Here is a 20,049-nt window from a genome sequence, read left to right as displayed (position 1 = left end):
AAAGCGCTGAGGCTCTGCATCGGGCAGAAGCACACCAGACAATAGCCCCTGCTTGTCAATCCACTCAGCAAATTTCTAGAGCCAACCAACAAAAGCCCCAGAAGGTGATTTGTATGTAAACACAGAACACTCGCTCTCTTTGGTAGGGAAGGTATTCTTTTTCTTACTGCTTTCTCTGTAGACATCAGCTTGTTCAGAAATCTTACAGCAACCCACAGCCGTGGCATTAAACAGGTGAGGAGAATAAGGGGTTTTTCTTATTGATTTGGGGATGGTTTCATTTGTAAGCAAAAGGGCAGCTGTCAATAGACTGCATGATCTAAGACACCAATCCAGAGAAATCTTAAGCACGTGAGCACTCGGGAGCAAGCACGGGATTCAGGGCTGTTGAATCGGGGCCAGCAGCTTAAACTAGGCTTTATTTCATGTTGCATCATAACTCTATTGTGCAAATGAGAGGGAAGTATTATTAAATGGGAGGATGGAGGGGGAAGAAGAAGAAAACATGTCTATTTCTTGTCCAATAATGTTAGGAATATATTTATAAAAACGAAACAAGACTAATCTTCATTCCTCTGGGCTTCTCAGGGAGCTCTGTCTACGTTGTCTGTTTTGTTTAGATTGCGCACTCTTCACAACCGAGATTATCTGTGTTTTGTGTCTTGTAAAGCACTGGGCATTTTTATATAATAGTAATAAACTATAAAAATACACAAATAAAAGGATCAGAGCAAGCAAGTGATGTTGCAGAATTGTTTCTACCTGAAAAGAGCAGCAAAAATCCAGTTAAAAATAGCTATGTTTACTTTGATAATAAAATGTATGTATGCATGTGTGTGACAGAGAGAGATTGTGCATGCACATGCATATATGTGTGTATGCGCGCGCGCATACAGTAGGGAAAAAGTCGAGGAGGGAACAAGTCCATCAAATCTGTAAGTATGTGGCACCTCAGCATCATGCAAAGTACCCTGGGTGCAATCAAAGCCTTCTGATGCTCCGAGGGGCTCAGTGGAAGTGCGCAGGATATTAAGAGTGACAACCCATCAGGACTGCAATATCAGACCAGTAGGGAAGGAAAACTGAAGCAGGGTGTCAGCTCGAATCGTCGTTACCACTGTTCAGGAAACGGCATTGAGCAATGCAAAGTAGTGGCAGGAAGAAAGGAGGTTGGGACATCTGGGAATAATCCCCCATCCCCCGGGCATGCTGCACCCATTCAGGACCTGGAGCCGAGCGACCTCTGCATCGCTCCCACTCCTGCTTTTGAAATCTTGAACATGGGGGTGACCATTTGCCCCTGCTCGCTGGTGTTTGGGGCTGAGGAACACAGGGGGGCAGATGTAGCCCCGTGCCTGGGGAAGGCCAGGAGGAACTGTGCGGTGTTGTGGGAGTGTGCAGTGCTGGGCAACACCAGGGGTGGAGGGGAGGAAGGGAGGGTGGGGAGGGGAAGGCCTATAATCCCCTTGGTAAATCCATGCCTGAACTATAAAAGGATAATCCATGTGCAACCCTGGCCCCACTTATAGGATTTAGCTCTTAGTGTGGAATACTAATATTTGGCTGTTTGTTTACCCCTGTGAACTAATTTGGCAGATTCTTATGATTCTCACAGGGAGAATTTATTTCGATTTTGATATTACTCAAAGCCTTGGGTCCTGGAGTCATAGGATTATATGCAAAGCTCTGAGCAGACTTTTTTAATCCTTTTTCTTAAGAAATAACTATTTGTTGTGGATGCCGCAAAAAGCTTGAAAGCTGGCCTGCTGTTCCACAACACAATGGCATCAGAAAAGAAGCCACTTGCTAATTCCTTTTTTTTTTTTAACATGGTGATTTTTAAGCCAGTTTTGCAAATGTGAAAGGTGAATGGGGATCAAGCCCATGATTTCTGAAGAGTCGGCACAGTCAAACCAGGCTCTGCTCGTACATTCACACTGGCTTGGTGAGCTTCAGTGCCCGGTTGCCTGCTCCTAACCCAGTGGCACTGCCTCGGGAGAGCAGCGTTGCAGGCAGAAATCAGATCCTTCCAGATAAAATAATACACGAACTTTGGGGAAGAAGGGGGCATGGGAAGAAAAAAGGGCACGTGTTAGGATCAGGAATTCAGCATTCAGTTAAAAAGTAACTTTCTAACCGTGGACAATGCAGAGAATGGCTTGAAAATGTCACACACGGAACCCCTTAAAACAGAAAGCCAGTACAAGAATTCCAGCTATGTTATTTTAATAATGTTGCTAGTTTGAGGGCTCGCTCTTTGATTTTTGAACAGTTAAAGTTGTTAACACTAGGGAAGAGGTGTCGTTTTTTTAAACGCAAAAAGCAGCTTTCGTTGCAAAGTATAAAGAAATGGAAGGAAAATGACAATTCTCTCTAAATGTATTTGTGATTGTTCTTCTCCCAGCATCCTGAAAGAAATTAAAGGTTGCAAATATAATCACAATTAGGAGCAGGGCAAGTCAGGATATTTCCTAAAGGTTTGACTCTCAATTTAGGAAAATACTTAATTTTAATTCTGCGCCCAAGACCATTTCTTCTGAGAAGATTTAAGCACATGTCTAAAGTGGAATAACTGCAGAAGGGCTTCACCGAATCAGGGCCTTGAGGAGAAAGCTGGCAGTAAGATAACAAAATTTATCATGATAAAAAAATTCTCTCCCTTAGTAAAAATGGAGACAATTCCTAAAAAAACCCCAAACCTTCATAAATCAGGCAAACAAGACAGGCAGATGAGAATCACATGAGACAGTGGAAATGAGGCAAAAAGAATTTAAATTATTCACACATTTTGAAACTTCACAGGACTGAGGAGACAAGGTGAAATCTTTGTGAAAAAATCAAGGACAGAAGCAAAATTTGTGATTAGCAGTTTAAACTGGAAACACTAGGTACAGATCTTCAGAGTCCAACAGCAGAAAGTTTTCAGAGGACGCGTGTGCATCAATGGTACCTGCTTTATTTTCCTCCTCTTCAGATGCTGCTGTGACTGGCTCTCTCACACGACTTCAGCTTCTCGGGCTGCCTCATTCCCAGAGCCAACCGGAGAACAAACTCCCATCGGGGCCCATTCGCTCGCCGCCTCAGCCGAGCTCCGCAACGGAGCAGCACAGCGGAGCGAGAGGGGATGCTCGGGCACTCCGCAACCCATCCTGTAATTCCCACCAGTACCGTGAAAAATCTATGTGTGCTTAAATACACAGATCTGTTGTCATTTTTATCCCTCACTCAAATGCTGACAGCCAGTTGCATCTCTGGTAATAGCTGTTAATAATTAATCTGAAATCATACACAGATTGGGAAAATATCTTTTAGGTGAGTGATATTTTCCCAAATTTGTTCCAAAGACAATGGGAAGGGAAACAACAATGTATCTGTACAGACAAAGAGGAGGGAGGGTTTGGCTGTCTGATTTTCCAGGGGTTTGGAATTATTTCTGTTTCCTCCTCTCTCCATCTCTGCTTGTTTTCCAATGACAGGATTGAAGAGCCCCAAACATTACCCAAAACTGGGGGGCAAACGTACTACACCAAGGATTTGAAGGGAGCCGTTTGTTTAGTTTATTAAAAAGATCAAGAGGTGACTTGCTTCCCACATATAAATTTCTTCCTAGGGAAGAAATATCAGGTACTAAAAACCTCTTTAATCTGCCAGAGAAGGCCGTAACAAGAGCCAATGGATAAATGCTGAAGCTAGACAAGTCCCATTTAAAAATAAAGTACTGGACCTTTTCTATTTTGCTTTACTTTGGCTGAGGAAGTCAGGGTGATTAAACATTAGAGCAGGCTGTTATGGGAAGCACCAGAGTCTCCCTTTCTCGACATTTTCGGCTCAGGACTTGTATTCTTTCGGGAAGAAAGTTATTGTATTCAATAAAGGGATAACAGGGGGACAATCTCTGGACAGTGCTATGCAGGCAATCCAATAAAATCATCGGAAAGTGTTTTGTGAGCATAAACTGAATAAACAACTTTGTGTCCCTCAGCTTATTTTCAACAGAAGGCTTATTTTAAAAAAATCAGGAAAGTGAGAATAAAAATCCTTGGGAACTGAACAATCATTCTTATTTCAGGGGAAAAAAAAGAAAGGTGAAAATTTTGTAGCAGCAAGGAGGGTTCTGAAGCAGAAACGATGACAGGATCGGGGACAGAGCGAGGCAGCGGGCTCGCTGCCGGTCGGGGCTGGCGGGGCTCTCCCCCAGCGCCGCAGGCCTTTGGGGAAGGAGCTGCTCAGGCTCCATGGAGAATCCTGCCTTGCTGATTTCCAGCTGAGCAGCTTTCTGCACTCAATGGCCGTCCCTGCTGCTTTCATGCAGGGATGTACTCTAGCTCAGAAGAGAGCGGTTCTGTTTAGATAGCCCCCAATTCTAGCTTTACCTCATCCCTTCCAGCAGAGTCACTGTAATTAAGATTTGTTAAGGTTTGGAAGAAATCTCATTAATCAGATAAGATCTGAACTTTATTTTCTTTTTAAAGACCCAATTTGATCTCTCTTGCTTGTGATAATTGCTCTCCTCTTCTGACATGGAAATTCATTTTCCAGGCACATAAAACACAATACATTTCCATTGTCAACAGCAGCAACCCCAGGAGAGTTAAAAATATTCCTCCAAAGGCTAAAAAGAGTGTTGGGAACAAATCCAGACACAGGCAAGGAGAGGGAACACGAGAAGGTGCTGTCAGAGAGAGGGGGGAGGGAGAAAGGGATTTGTACAGTCCCAAAAAGGGGCAGGGGAAGGGAGAGCAGCAGGACCCCCACTGCTACCCTCGGTACATAGGGCTGAGCTGGCAGGTCCTACTGAGGGACCCTGTGCAGAGAGGAGAAAAGTTGTTGCCATTCCTGGTCCCTGACTTGGGGGAAAAAAGCATCCTTCTCCCGAGTTTATCAGAAACCAGTACTTCAAAGAGCGATCAGAAAAGCTCCTGGACAGCTGACATTTCACATGAGGCAGTACCAGGATAAATGACACAGTGTGAAATATACTCCATCACATCAAATCCTATCCATCAGCAGGATTCCTGGTTTCTAAATGTCAGGTGTGGAACGGGAACTCCTCAGGAACATCTGAATCGGAGGCAGCTCCGTTCCCCGCCACCCACTCCCCAGCTCCAGTCAAACCCCAGCATGCCTCGGCGGACTCTGCCTCCCCGTCTGACCCACCAGCACAGCACCATGCCGAGCCCAGGCAGCCAAGCGTGGGTGCCGGCCTGGGAGATGTGCACGGATAAGGCACATAGCCCCAGGACGGGGCTGGGTGTCGATGTAGCATGTCTTGCCCCAGGGACTGCAGTCCCCAGGAGGGACAGTACAGGGGCATGTGGCATCCCCCTGCCCATCCTTCAACCTCAGCCCGTCATGTCAGCCCAGTGAGTGGGCACCAAGCCAGGCGTGGGGCTCACCATCTTCCCTCTGCCCAGGGCTCTGTGCCCTGCCACCCCGCTGGCACACTGGTCCCCCCAGCCCATGTCCTGCTCTTTACACCACCATGTCCCTGATTTCAACCTGGACCAGGAGACCCCAAGCCCCAGCTGCACCAAGACGCCAGTGGCTACAAGCAGCCTCCACTGTCCTGAACTGCCACAGGGAGAATAAAGCTGAGCTGCAGTTTCCCAGCGCTTCCAGGGGGCCACACGATCATGCGGCAGCAGCAGTCTCTGTCACAGCTCAGCCCAGCCACCTTCTGGAGATGCTGAAACTTCAGGGGAGCAGAGAGAGAGATGGAAACCACTACTGGGCGTTTGTGGCCTCCCAGAAATGGGCTCTTTGGGGTGGCTGGACAGCAAGGCTGGCTGTGAGTGACCAGGGTGGACAAAGCTGGGAGAGTTTTGGCCCACGGGCCACGGGGAGGCAGAGATCAGGTACGGCTGGTGCACGCAGAGATGCTAATAGAGACCTAGGGCGAACGTCCCGGCCCTGCCTGCCTCTCTCCCTCTCTTTGCAGAGAGAATCTGCAAACATATTAATCTCATCTCACACACAAACCCTCTGTCCTGATCCCAGAATCCATATATTAGGAGATTTACATAAATTACCAGCTATCAATAGGGCACATGAGGTGCAGGGGCTGAAAGCCAGCACCCTTGCCAAGAAAACAGTACAAGAGGATTGGAAAGGAGGGGCGGGGAGGGGGCTGCAGAGAGGGGCTGGGAGCACAGCTCTGGCAAGCGGACGTTTGAGATGGCAGTGGCTGGCTGTGGCTTCTGGGTCTCTGAGTCACTCACTGCAGCCGCCGTACCCTGCTTTGTGGCAGCAAAGGCCTCCTCCTCTGCACACTTTGTGCTGTGGCAGCTTCCCTCCACATCTCCCCCATGAAGGAAGGGCGAGCAGCCCTCCCTGCCCTCCACAATTCACCCCAGTGGGTGCCGTGGTGGGTGCTGGGAGAAGAGGATGGGAATGAGCTCTTCACAATGCTTTCTTTGAGGCTTTGCATTTCCAGTCTAGGTCAGAGCTCACCTTAGTCTCTGGCATCCCCAAGCCTCAGGAGCTCTGGGGAATCAGAGCTGTGTGGCTCTACTAGGGAGTTCGACAGATCCTTGACTCCCTCTGTTTCTCCCCAAGGGGCTTTGCCTCTGCTGGGAGAGCAGGAAGGTGCCAGCTCAGCCACCGACCATACCACCTGGCTGGAGACAGGGTGCTCCCCACCTTAGGTGCACTGAAAAGGGCATTCAAGCCTCTCTGAGCCACGAGAAACACAGGTGATGTTTGGTGAGGGTTGTGAGCCTGGCATGCAGATACAGAGAAAACTGCCAAAACAGACACCTCCCCCCCACCCCTGTGTATTTCCCAGGACAGACCTGATCTGTGAGGGGGCTGATGGCTGAGCATAACAGACCCAGAAGCGCTCCAACAAGCACCGGGGTGAGGTCACATCAGTGTGGTGCTAGTTTGCCAGCTCCATCCTCTTGGCACCAGGGCCTGTGGCACAGCCCCATTCCTACCACCCTAAGTCTCAGACGTGCAAAATAGACCCTGGGCAAGCATGGGGTGAGCCCAGGTCCCAAGAGGGGACACAGGTGGGTCCTTCCCGAGGCAGGCAATGTGCCTGACCTCTCCCGCAGCATCTTCTGAGCCTCCCAGGCAGCAGCCCTAGAACCCCCTCCAGCATGTGAAGATCCCCGAGTCGGGGTCCCTTTTGTCACCAACCCGCGGTCACCTCGGCGGAGAGCCCGCTTCTCCCGCAGTGTTTTGCTGCCCTCGTGGGTCCAGCGGGTACATTGCAGCCCCCCGCACCGGCTCAGGCAGCATCCGCGCCCGCACCCTTCCCTGCGGAGAGCCGAGGCACAGGCTGTTCCTTCTGCTGCCGGGAGGAAGGGCAAGGGGAAAAAGGCAGGCAGCTCCCTGGTTTGGGTCTGGACCAGAGGAAGGGGGGCAGGGAGTACTAAGAGGGGCCCCAGGGAAGACATTGAGCAGGTCTCTGTCCCAAGCCTGCAGGTGGTGGAAAAGAAGGTGAAAACAAGAACCCCCTTGCACTGGAGAGAGTGCTAACAGGAGCTAGAGCATCACCTCCACTTTGGAAGGGGCATCACAGGTCATCTGTCCTTCCTCCTTTCCTCTGGACAGGCAGACATCACAGCTGAGCCCAATGTGTCCATGGGCTGCTGGAGCTGTTCAGTAGACAGCTGGGAGTACAGCAAGGTCCTGGAAGCTTCTTCCAAGCTTGGAGTACACCCCAGTATTATTTCTAGTGCTGGGAAAGATAGAAAAGCAGCCCGTGGTGCAAAGAAACAAAGCAATGTGAGCCATGGAAAACAGGCCAGGACTTGATTTACCTGCTAGAGAAGCACATTAAACAGGGGACAATTTTTGTTTGTTTTGGAGGGGGGGGGTGTACACTAAGGGAAACGCAAGTAGCCAACATCAGCTGTCACACACACAAAATCTTTCAGCAGTGTGACTAGAGCACACACAGACTTCAGCAGGGTTGTGTTGGTATAGGACAGCATATGTGGCACAATGAAAATATGACTTGCATCATATGCTTGTAATTGTACAGCACCTAGCACAGCAGTCAGCATCCATCCTGCAACACCAACATCCAGGTGTATGTAGGTACCTGTTCTCATGTACATCCCTAGCACCTATATGTATGGTCTAGAAGAGGCAAGCCCAATCCAGGTCTAGCATCTGTGTTCCAAAGCTGAGGCTGAAACTGGATTCAAGGTCATGCCTGGTGCCTCTGACACATCAGGACTCTGTGCCAGGGGAGAGGATTTTCACGGGAAAGCTGCTCCTATGAGACCTCAGTTCAGAATTAGTCTTTTGACCCTCCTGATAGTTCAGCTTGAAACCCCTGCAGTGGCTTGGGCACCTCTGCAGGCTCGGGGCATCCCCCCTGCAGGGCTCCCAGCAGCCGCCGCCGCCCGTGGGCAGCCCCGTCCCCCGTGGGCAGCCCCGTCGCCCCGCGGAGCTCCGCACGGACCGCGGGCTCCACGCTGTGGCCAGAGCGCAGCAGCACACGGCAGCTCCGGGACGGGACGGGGACTGCCAGCCCCCTCCCCGGCGGATCACCCCCGGCTGTGCCCACACGTACACCGCCACTGCACACACCCTACAGCTGCAGGTCCCCCACCGCTTCTCTTGCCGTCTGTCTTACAAGGAAAGGTGGTGGATTTGTCTCTGTGCCTTCCTCTCAGGAGGGTTTTTTCATTGTTCTACCCCTCCGCTTACCGCAGACACCTCAATCTTCATTAACACTGGTGTCCCCAAACCTGATCACAGCCCAGACACTTCAAAACTCAACCCCTTTGGGTCTGAGATGTCCTCTCCTGGACCCACAGAATGGCTCCCCATTTGCTCATTCACTCTCCCATTATTTGGCTGCCTTTAAACGAAAAACGATGCCATGCTCTGAGCTACAAGACCCTGGGGCTTTCTTATCCCACCAGTCACCACCTTTCATTGTAACCCTCACGCAGGGCTGTGCTGTGGGAATTCACCCACCCATGCCTGTTCTTTTGCTGTCCCTGTGTGCATGGGCGCTTGCAGACACAGGCAGAATCAGGTAGGTAAGTTTGTGCCTGGAAACTGCTGGGCAGTGACTGACTGGTTGTGCACAGGGTGCAAGACCAGTATCTGATGGTCCCTTCCCAGGGCAATATCTAATAAACCAGCAACAACAGCCCAGCCTCTTGGATGCAGGAGGCAATACTGGCATCAGCAGGCACTAGCAGCAGCTCTGCCCTGCCTAGGAAGGACCAAGAGGGTCTGACAGCTGTACAGCAACTGCCAGAGGTGACAGCAGTGCCTTGGCTGGCTGCACCAGGACAGACAGCTCATCACAGCTGCTCCTGAGGAGTGGAGAGACCCTCACAGAGCTGGAGAGCCACTCTGGGAAAGGCAGGTCGTCATCACACCATCAGAAGCTGCAGGCAGGAATAAAGGCAGTAGCTGGCCTTATGGCAAATCTTCCCGCATGCTGGGCCAGGCTGACTGGCAAGGTCTGGCTGCTGTTCAGCAAGGGCAGCTGCAGGCCAAATAAACCAAAAATCAGCACAGCAGGTGGAATGGCACCCAGAGGTCAAAGGCAACTTGAGTATTGGGAGCGAGGGGAACGTGCCCATTCCTGATGCCAACAGAGAAAGAGAAGAACCTACAGTAAACCCAGAGAAATTCTAGTCAAAAGTGAGATCCAGTGATGAGTTTTATATGAAGCAATGGGGGCCTTTCACCTCTGGAGCAAATTCCTCAGAGCAGCGGTAGATTTTCTGTCCCAGTGCCTTCAAAACCTGACAGGAGGCCCTTTGGGAAGGAGGGGTTTAGACAAAAGAAACCGGGAGAATTCCCTCAGTTACCCACAAGCTTGCACTGAGTGACTGAACAGCTGCTTCTTGACTTAAAATCCCTCCCTGGCTGTGCTTGAGCTGTACAGCTCTTTCAGGTGTGACAGGCAGACCTGCCTCCAGTACCATAGCCTCCATGTGGGTGGGGACAATAAGACAGTGACTCTGGTGGCTTCATAATCTGTCACAGGAACAGCCAGCCCATGCACCCTATCAACCCTACCATTTCTAGTTTGCCTATCTGAGTGTCAAACCACCTGCTACAGCAAGCAAGAGGAGCATTTTCCTGTTCTTGACCTGCATAAGAAGCACCACCAGTTGTCTCAGAAGAGCACTTGAGCCAGAGGAGCAGTGGAGGTGACTGTGCCTACTCAAAGAGAGCAGTCTTCTGGTTCACCAGCTATCTACAAAGTATCTCACACAATTTCTCATGGACTTTCTCCCCTCTTCTGGTCATAAGCCAGCAGGAAGACCCACATGTCATTCTCCAGAGTGCCTTCACCAGGGTGACAGCAGCTGTAATTTAACCACTGGGCACAGAAGCAGCTGCCAACGCAGGTAGGACCTGTTTGCACTTCAGGCCCAGGGACAGATACTAGTTGTCCACAGGGAACCATAAAATCCCCCCTCTATTAGTCCTCCTCAGAAGTACCTCACCCTTGTGAGCAGCTCAGCAAGGGTTCTCCCAGCTAAGCCCACCTTTTCCCAGCAACTGGTACACGTAAGCTCACGAGTGCAGGGCCCTGCTTCAGCCTGTTCTTCATTCACTCATACTGAAGGGCAATGCTATGACTGAAAGCTCATGTATGCCCTTTTTTCATGTGAGGAAGGGAGGCTCAACCCCTCTGAGTTTAGTGCTGCAGCAGCACAGAAATACCCAGAGAAAAGGTGAAGCTGGCAACAAGCTACGGTCCATAGGTAGCAGAGCAGAGAGTGGAAAGGCAGGGACCTAGTTCAAGCAAATGCAGAGCCCTTTAAAAGGGACAAGTCTGAAGAAGAACTTCAGATTTGATTTTGACCAGAGCAGAGTATTTTGTGGGTATGCTGGGCAGTTCTTTAGGGCTGGCTTCATCTGAAGGTTATAAAGACACAGAAATTCTATAGGTAAACATATCTGTACTCAACAGAGGTAGCCATGCCTCATCAGCTTGATTTGCTAGTAGGACAATGACTTCTCTATGGTACTTGTGTATCGGCAAGAGCAAGAATGCTTATAGATGTAAACACCATGAGTGCCTAAACCAGCAGGTGACACGAGCCAAGGAATAGAATCTTCCTTTCTAACATACCATGTTTAAGGAGATATGATCAAAAGCAGGAATTTCTTAAATGAATAAAAACATGTAATGAAGATAAACATTATTTATCTTATATATGAATATAGCAATTCATTAATTCACCCTTATTCTAGTCAATTCTTCCCAGAGTTGAATACACAAAAGTGTGGCAGGTACGATGTCTTACTGAATTCCAGCCTTAGGCAGTTTGCCAGATGAAGCCGAAGACATCAACACAGGCCTGCCTGTAATCTCACTGAAGTTACACTTTGCTAATGATGCAGGCACTTGGGTCTCAGTTTCCAGGATCAGATCCAAGAAAAGGAATGTTCTCATGGTTGTGTGTGTGCTAACATGAAAATGAAAGGTCTGATGCAGAGAGATTAAGAGAACCTACTGCTCTACTCACATCAGTTTAGGACCCCACTATGTTCCTTACATTCCTGGAAAGCAGTCACTTATGGCCCAGAAACACTGGTTTTGTTTATTTTTTATTTCATTTGGGCAGTTCTTACTGTCACTGGTTACTTAGGGAAGATTTCTCACCAGACAGGATTGGAATGAGCCAGGCTTTGCTGGACCCAGCTGCCAATACCCTTGGGGTTTCCTATTTGGTGCCCTCTTCACTCCATCTTCAGAAGCTGTTCCCTCTTCAACTGCTGAGCAAGTTTGACCACCAGATCCAGGACCTCAGGGCAGTCAGTAGAGCCACCAAAGCTATATTCCTCTGAGTATTCGAGCTGCTTTGCTGTGTCCCTTGGGAAAGGTACAGCCAGCCAGGTGACACTGGCAAGGTGCATTTCTCCTCCCACTCACAGGTAACATTCATGTCAGAGAAAGGGAAATCAGCATATGGCAAGAGAAGAAAAACACCTTTCTGGTACTTCTGTCACTCAGCAAAAATCGCTTTCATATGCTGGCCTGACATGCCTTTGTCCCCTGTAAGCAGCGGGATCAAAGCAAGAAGATTGGAGGTGGACAATTAGCTCAGGCAGTGAAGTCCTGTGGTGTTAGATGTGAAAGATCCAAGTGCAGTTCCAGTAGATGACAGAGCTCCTTGGCAGGGTGCAAAACAGCTGCCCCCAGGAAGGATTTGGACTGCTGTGGGCTCTGCTATAGCTGGGAAGGTGCTATCCTGGGCAGCATAAGCAGATGGAGCCTGGAGGCACAGGAGGTGAAGAGGACCCATCTCTCCCTTTCTGGGAGGCCAAGCCAGCCGTTAACCTGCAGCGCCTCCACAGCTCCCAACCTGAGCCAGGCCTGATCCACCTAGTCCATCAGTTCTGCCTCACTGACTGCACGCAACCTCTTCCAAATGCTGCTGTAAACAGCAGGCTCTTGGAGGAGGCTGGAAGGTGGCACTGGTAAGGTTCATGGGCCACCTCCTGGCTCTCTCCTCTCCAAGCACAGCCACCTTGCCATGTGAAGGAAACCTTTGGCAGCTGTCTTGTGCTGGGAGACAGGGCTTGTTGAGCTTGGCTGAGTAATCCCAGCCGCTCCCGTCACTGCAGCTGCATGCATCCTCGTTCTCCCAACCCAAGGATCACTGCCTCGCTGAATCACCCCATTAAATTGCTAATATCTTATTGTTCTTTAAGATTTCAAAACTTGCTGCGAAACGTTTACAGATAATTTTTTTTTGCCTGCAGTCACTGTGCCTAATGCCCAGTCATTGAGTGCCATATGTGTTTATATGCACTGCAATTTTCCACTTGATTACATTTTACCACAAACACTTTCATCCACTCCGCAAAGACAGCAGCAACACATCCATAATGTTCAGAGCAGCCCAGACAGACAGAGCCCAGACACAAATGTCTCCATTGGCCAGGGCACCTCAAAATGTGAGATTCCTAAATCCAACCGACCCAACCTCCAATTCTGAAGTCCCCAAGGGCACAAGCACCTCTGTCTCCTAAAGGAACATGCAATGTTAGCTTTGTTCTCCAGCTTTCCCATTAAACACTGGGTGCTGCTCAGAAATCTGGAACAGCTGCACAACATGGAGATGCTTGCCAATAACCAAGGATATCTCATATTTTCCAGGGGACAGGGGATGACCCAGGGCACTACAAGGATGCTTAGCACCTGAAACTCAAGCTGCAGAAATCTACAGGGACAGCAACAGCACAACATGCAGCACAGACCAGTTCTGAAATTAGATCCTCCACTCCTGAAAGTGGGGGCGAGTTACTGTTCAGCTTCTGACTCGCCAGGCATAGTCCAGCTTGTCTATAGTGGGGATCACAGTTCTTGATTGCAACACTTTCCCATTTGCAACTAGGCGAGTCACCTTGTCACCTCATCACAGCACATAGCACCCTGGCCAAAAGGTCAGCCCCTGCCTGAGGACAGGGCTCCCCTTGACTCCAGCTGGCTTGGGGCCACTATGGCGCTCATGCAACCAGGCCACAGCCTTCCAGGAGAGGACAGGCCACAGACGCATCCACACAGCAAGACTGACATCCCCATGCAGCTCATTCATTTCACCAGTTCAGCACAGCACCGAGCAGAGGACACCATCTCAGCTATAGCAATAAGACTTCGCAGTAGTGAGTCAAGCCTCCACACTACGCTGATGTGGCAACACTGCTTTGGTTCTGCAGTCAAACAGCTCTACCCTTGCCCTGTGATGTCCCACCCTGTCCACTGCATTGTGCGGACACTCACTGCGGGGGGGAAGTGACAAGCATCTGCCATGTGATGACTGAGCCCTCTCAATCCATTACCATCTACCTGAGCTTGCCCTACTGACCAGCTCTGCTGACAGCCATGGTGCAAGTTCAGTGACAAAACTGTTTATAACCCCAGGACCAAAGAAAGTAGCCTACAACATCCTGACACAAAGGCTTCTATATATAGAAATAATCTGATACTTCCCTTACATTCTGGATTATCTGGGCTCTGTAATTGTTTTAAGGGGTGGGATGAAATACAGCACATGAGGTGATGAGTTCTCCTGGGCAAACCCATATGATCATAAAATAATCTGTGTTGAAAGAGGCCTCAGGAGATCTAGTTCAACCTCCTGCTTAAAGCAGGTACAATTAGATCAGGTTGCTCAGGACCTTGGCCAGTCAAACTAATATTTCTAAGGATGGAGACACAACCACCTCACTGGGCAAGCAAAGTTGAATTTAACAGATGAAAGCAACAGTGGGAACCCACTGCTGCAAACTCTCTTCCCTTTTCACGGCGTGGCCTCAAAGAAAGGACAGACAGACAGAATTGCGTTCTGCCTGCTGCTCATGGCTTGGGAGGGCAAAGACACTGCAGTGCTATGTGATTCAAAGCCTTAAGTGCACACAACAGGCAGGAACCCTTAAAGACCTAGATATCACTAAGGCTGTTCATGATTTAAAACAGGCTTTTGAGGATAGCCAGCATTGGTTGGACTTAACATCTGAAGATCTCATACATTCTCTCTGAAAACTCCCAGCACTGAGATAAACTGTTTAAGACTATGTTCCCTTCTTTTGTTATATTCAAGAAAGAAACCTATTACTGGATGTAAACTGTCCAGGGACAGGCCATTTTCTGCTGCTAATGAACATCTCCCGTCGTTGACCGAACACAAGGGAGCAAACATAACTACCTCGCGCTGGAGAAGAGGCACTGAAGCCATTAGTGGTCACTAGCCTGGAACCACAAAGCCAGTGTTCCTCACCCTGGACACATGAGCACAAGCCTGTGGAAAGCAAGCCAAATCAGAGAGTCTAGCTGCCAAGAAGGGCCACCACTGTTCTGCCAAGCATTTATAGCTTCTAATTCAACAACAGTGCTTAGCACCACCAACACAAAATCAATACTTCCTTGAGAGAAATGCTAGCTTAGAGAAACTCAGCAGTGACCTCAGAAGAGGTCACTCCCAAGACATGGGGCAGCATGTCTGTCAGAGGGAGTCCACACTGCCTTTTCGTCTGCTGGAAAGGGCCTGTTAACTCCTCTTTAGTTCAAGTCTTCCTACCTTGCAGAGATCTCATGCAGAGTCAGCCCACAAAAGGCAAAGACATTTATTCCAGATGAGCTCACTGCTCTCCCTTTGGATTTAGGTTGTATCAGCTTTTAGGTCTCTACCTGAAGAGCAACCTTTTCACAAAGAGGAAACAAACAACAGGAGTGAGGTTGTAGTTTTCCCTCAACATTGTCACTGAACCCAACCTGCCTGCTGCTTCTGGGCCCTGCAGTTAAAATTGACTCTTATGCCTTTCATATTGGGCTTGATGACCTTAAAGGTCTTTTCCAACCAAAAGAATTCAATGTAGGGCAAGAATTCAAGCTCATGCGGTGAATAGCAAGCACTGGTGTTTCATAAGGGGGTGTGAGCCTCCCAGAGTCAACTGGGAGCTATCTCCTGCCTGGCTACTCCTCCCAGAGGTGTAGCTGCATTCAGGTAGGGGGTTTCACCTTGTCCCATCTTAAGAGGTGGTGACTTCCCAGCACAGACACTCCCTTCCATCTGCCCAGCTCTTTGCCCTTCTTGAAGAGTTGGTGCAGTCTTACTCTAGGGCCTTTTATCCACAATGAGCCTGTTCACTGTCTTCTAGTCTCAGCTCAGGGCTTATTTATTTGTTTAATAGGAACAAGAGAGACTAGAGAGAATCCCTTGGGTCACTATAACCAGTCTCCTGCCTTACAGTACCTGACTGCCTTACGCAAGATCTTTACATCACATTCCATCTCACTTCTAGTGCAACATCTTCAACTTCTTTTTCTTCTTCACTATCTGCTCCACTTCTTTAAGTGTTCATTATAATCTACTCCTCTGCACAAAGGGTTTCTGAACATCACCAGAGGCCTTGGGTAGAATGGTTATTCCTGGACCTCTCCTTCGCAGTGGGGAGGACATCTGCTTTCATGGTAAGAGGGAAAAGAATAACTCTAGAGGTATGGCATCCCTTAGTCCCATGCCAAGGGGAAGGAGGATGCTGTAAAGCTAATCAGAGCTAATCCGCTCTAGTCAGAGCAGATACAAAATTATTTTGGGAACATCAGGCACCCTGACCCACCCCGTTTTCATTCTAGTTAGATGGCAGAGCATTTGCAATAGCATGTACCGTGGCCCAAGAGCTCCCCCGGCTGCAGGTGGATGGAAGGCATCCTCATGACAACATGACAAGTCCAAGTGAACCATGACAGAGACTCAGAGGCAACTTTCTTCCTGCACAAGACAAAGGGGTGTTTCCCAGGAAGGCTTCCACATCCATCTGCAAAATCATCCCCATTCTTTTTCCCTTGATGATCCCAGCCTGCTCTTCTTTCTTGTCCAACAGCTTTTCCCTCCAGCCACTCTGTTGGAGGTTGATATTTTTCTGAGCAGCCTGGTTTCTTCTCGACTGCCTTTGCACTGAAACCAAGATTTGAAGGGGAGCCTGGGGAGAAGGAGGGAGCGAAGTATGACACATTCAAGCTATAGTGAAATGACATATTCATCACAGCTAATGGGGGCCCACATGGCACCCCAACTGGATGCTGCCCCACTGCCCGTTTCCCCAGCTGGCTCTGCTGGAGTTTCCCCCCCTGCTCTCCTCCCTGCATTTCTGGTGTTGTCACTCCAAGCAAAGTGGCTGATCTGATTGGCGAGAGAACACAAGGAGTGTCAGAGAAGGTGCTCACAGACATTTCTTGGCCGCCTCAAGGAAATAAAGGCCATCGCTGAACCTGTCAAAATGATTAATCGCTTACAGGGAACGAGGGGGAGGAGGGAGAGGGAGGGAAAAGGAAGGGGAGGAAGGAGGAGAGAAAGACAGATGGGATGGGGAGAGCTATAAACAAACAGCAAAAGCAGGAGGTACAGGATTGCCTCTGCCCAGGGGAGGAGGTGGAAGCGAGGGGCCCCAGGCTGTGCTTGGAGTGAATTGGTGGCAGATGAATGGGTCCTTCAGAGCCCCGAACTCCACTTGGAGATTCCCACCTCTGCTCACCCCCCAGGTTTGCACCACCCCCGAACATAGGCTCAGAGAGCACTGAGGTCTGCTCCGCCAGAGCAGCGTCAGACCTGACAGCCCAAGTAACGCAGCCCTGCGACTCCCCAGCTCTACAAATCTCTGCAGTTCACATGAACTGACAGACCAGAAGCTTATTACCTTAAATGCTGAGCGAGGTCTTACCGCCCCATATCTACCCTCCAGCTCCACAGCCTGCAGTAGCTTGCATCTGACCTAAATACCCACCAGCACCAGTAATTCTTTGCTGCCAGAAGCATTTTACCCCAGTCAAACAGAGATGGAGAGGAGCAGCTTCTGAGAGACTGTCAAAGGTCCTGGCAGAGGAACTTGGAGCAGCCAAGCTTGGGCAGAATCAGTCCATCACCTGTGGTACTAAGCCCTCCCATAGAAACTACCTCCTTGGATGCGGTTATAACCCCCTGTGCCCTCCCTGTGGGCACGGGGACTGTCCTTTTACAGAAGCAAATGATTTGGCCTCACTCCTTTAGCTGCTTTCAGCTCAGCCAGAGTCTCCACACAGCTCACTGCATGAGGCCAGCAGTGCTTCAGCAGCTCAGGGAGCACAGGGCATGCAGGAGATCTCGTAACGTGGACTACCTACATACAGGAGAGCATACACTCTCCTCCCTTCCTGGCTTCCCAAGGGTTTCAAGTCAAATCCAAAGGTCCTCTCTGTCAGGGCATTCAATGGTGAACCCTGACTATCCAGGAAAAAAACAAAACTGAAACTCCAAGATGAAAATCATACCTGTGGCTCCTGCCATCCAGCACAGTGACCTCTTCTACAGCAAGGGCAATACTCTGCCATGTCAAAGTCTGGGCTTTCTCAGGGTTTACAGCAATTTTATGAGGTGAATTCCAACAGCAACACTGCATCACCACAAGCTGCCTTACCACCCACAAAAAGCATGAGGTGCACTCCTCCAAATTTAAACATGTATTTAAAATGTTGCTGTGAATGAGAAGCAGCCTCACATGTTTAAGAGGGAATAGAAGTCACTGCCTGACACCTCCCCACGCCAAGCAATGTGATCAATGATTCTCGTAACTTCTCTCCTGATGAGCACTGGATGAAAAGTCCTGTTAGATCATGTCCTGAGATCCACTGTTTTCTCTTTCGAGTTCCTGTGGTGAACACCACTAGCCATGGGAAGAGGCTGAAAATCCAAGCTGCTGTCATTTGTCTGAGCTCAGAGGCAGCTAGGAATGAGGCAACATGGCTTCAGCTCTCCCCTTTGGAGGTATCTGCTTTGATTTTCAGTCACAGAAATGATAATGACCCTAACAGAGACCTCCACCTCAAGTGAACGACCCAGCCTTGCAAAGACAGGATCTGTCACTGAAATCGATGAATCCAGTAAGCTTAAGTCTTGAGATGCACCAACCAACCTTGCGTGCCCCACAAATGGTTTGTCATCCCCCCTCCCAAGTTATAACTGTTGATCTAATCTGAGGCAGTGTAAGCTATACTAAAATGTTTAACCTGACAAGACTTTGAATGACAGCTGTAGGAAAAATAGGTAACAGATATCATGTGTACTGATGATTTGATCAAAACCCACAAAACCCAAACAAATGCATATACTGGATTGTGCATGGCTGGATGGTGAGCTAAGCCAGCCAACAACACACAGAGAAGTCACAACTGCCTTCTTTTATTTACCTGTCATGCAGCCCATCACGTTCCTCTGTGTCCTTGTAGGAAATGACATTATCAGGAAAAGACCCTGGAACTGCTTTCACATTGTTCATCCTAATCTTTCTGCTTGCCAGTCAAAGTCCGTGCCTGCTCTCCTCCACACCAGAAACTGCAAGGCTGCATGCAAGGTGTGGGGAAAGGACACTGCAAAAATTTAAGAAGTTGTTTCTGTGTTTTTTGCTGGCAGTTTGCAGCCAGGCACGGAGAAGGAAGCACAAGGTGTTAATGGGGCAAGGAGAGGGCTCCAAGATGTGCTCTCTCCCTTACTAAGCAGAAACAGCTGAACAGCACAGGAAAGATTTTGCGTGGCTGCCTTCCTCCACAAGCTTTCCAACCAAGCCAAGACCCTTGCTGCTGCACTGTACCTAGGCAGAGGGGGCTCTGTAGAGCAACAGCAGCACTCAGAGTTACGCATCTCATGGACTTCACTGTGGCTCTAGTGGCTGCCTCCATTGTTTGCGGGATATTCTCCCCCCCTTCCCTCCTTCTAACAAAGATTCTGATTAATGATCGCTCATTCCTAATTGTCAAATTTCTTTTCCTTCATCCTGTGTCTAATCACCAGTGACAGAAGCCATTACGCAAATGAGAGCAGACGACTTCCCACAACTGTTCTCGTTGGTAAAAGCCTTGTAATTTAAAGCTCTGATTTGTAGAGGAAAGCTGCGTTTCCCCAAGGCGTCCAGGCATCTGTTCCACTTACACTCCAAGAGCCTCAACTTCCGCTCCCTCCCCCCACAATTAGTCCTCTGCTTGCAACAAATATTTGACTTTGCAAGGCAGTAATTAGAACTTACTTTGCATGTGTTTGTCACAGTAACAGCATCTCTTTCCCTTTCCTTCTAGGCAGCACCAATGCAGAAAAGCGCCCTGAGAAGACAAGGACTTGAGGACTTCCCAGGACATTGATGGAAGAGGTGCCGTCTCCAAAAGAGGAACAGGAAATGAAGAGCATAACCCAGAGTGCAAGGAAGCTCCTCACACATGTGGCAGAAGGGAGGCTTAGAGAAAAGTGCTTTGAAAAAAACACATGCAAAGGCAGTACTCCCTTTTGCAGTTGCTGCTCTGCTTCCAGGGCTGGGAAGGCAGCATGGGTTGACCATGCACCAGAGGGCTGCCACGAGATTGCCAAGACTCTGAGTGCACCATCCTCATTCTAGAGCTTTCAAGAGCAGTTGGCTGCATTCAAGGTCGGCTTGCTCATTGGTAAGAACTGCTGTAAAGAAGTGAAGCAGCAGTCTCAGCCCAGGTCTGCCCCTTTCCCTCAAGAGCTGCTTTGATGCTGAGCGTCTCCCCCTTCACCCCCACCTGTGTTGGGCTGCCCCTGCATCACAGCTATGGCCCACAAT

The sequence above is a fragment of the Balearica regulorum genome, chromosome 7 (genome assembly GCF_011004875.1).
Source record: "Balearica regulorum gibbericeps isolate bBalReg1 chromosome 7, bBalReg1.pri, whole genome shotgun sequence".
NCBI lineage: Eukaryota > Metazoa > Chordata > Aves > Gruiformes > Gruidae > Balearica > Balearica regulorum.
Note: the sequence above shows the minus strand (reverse complement) of the source record.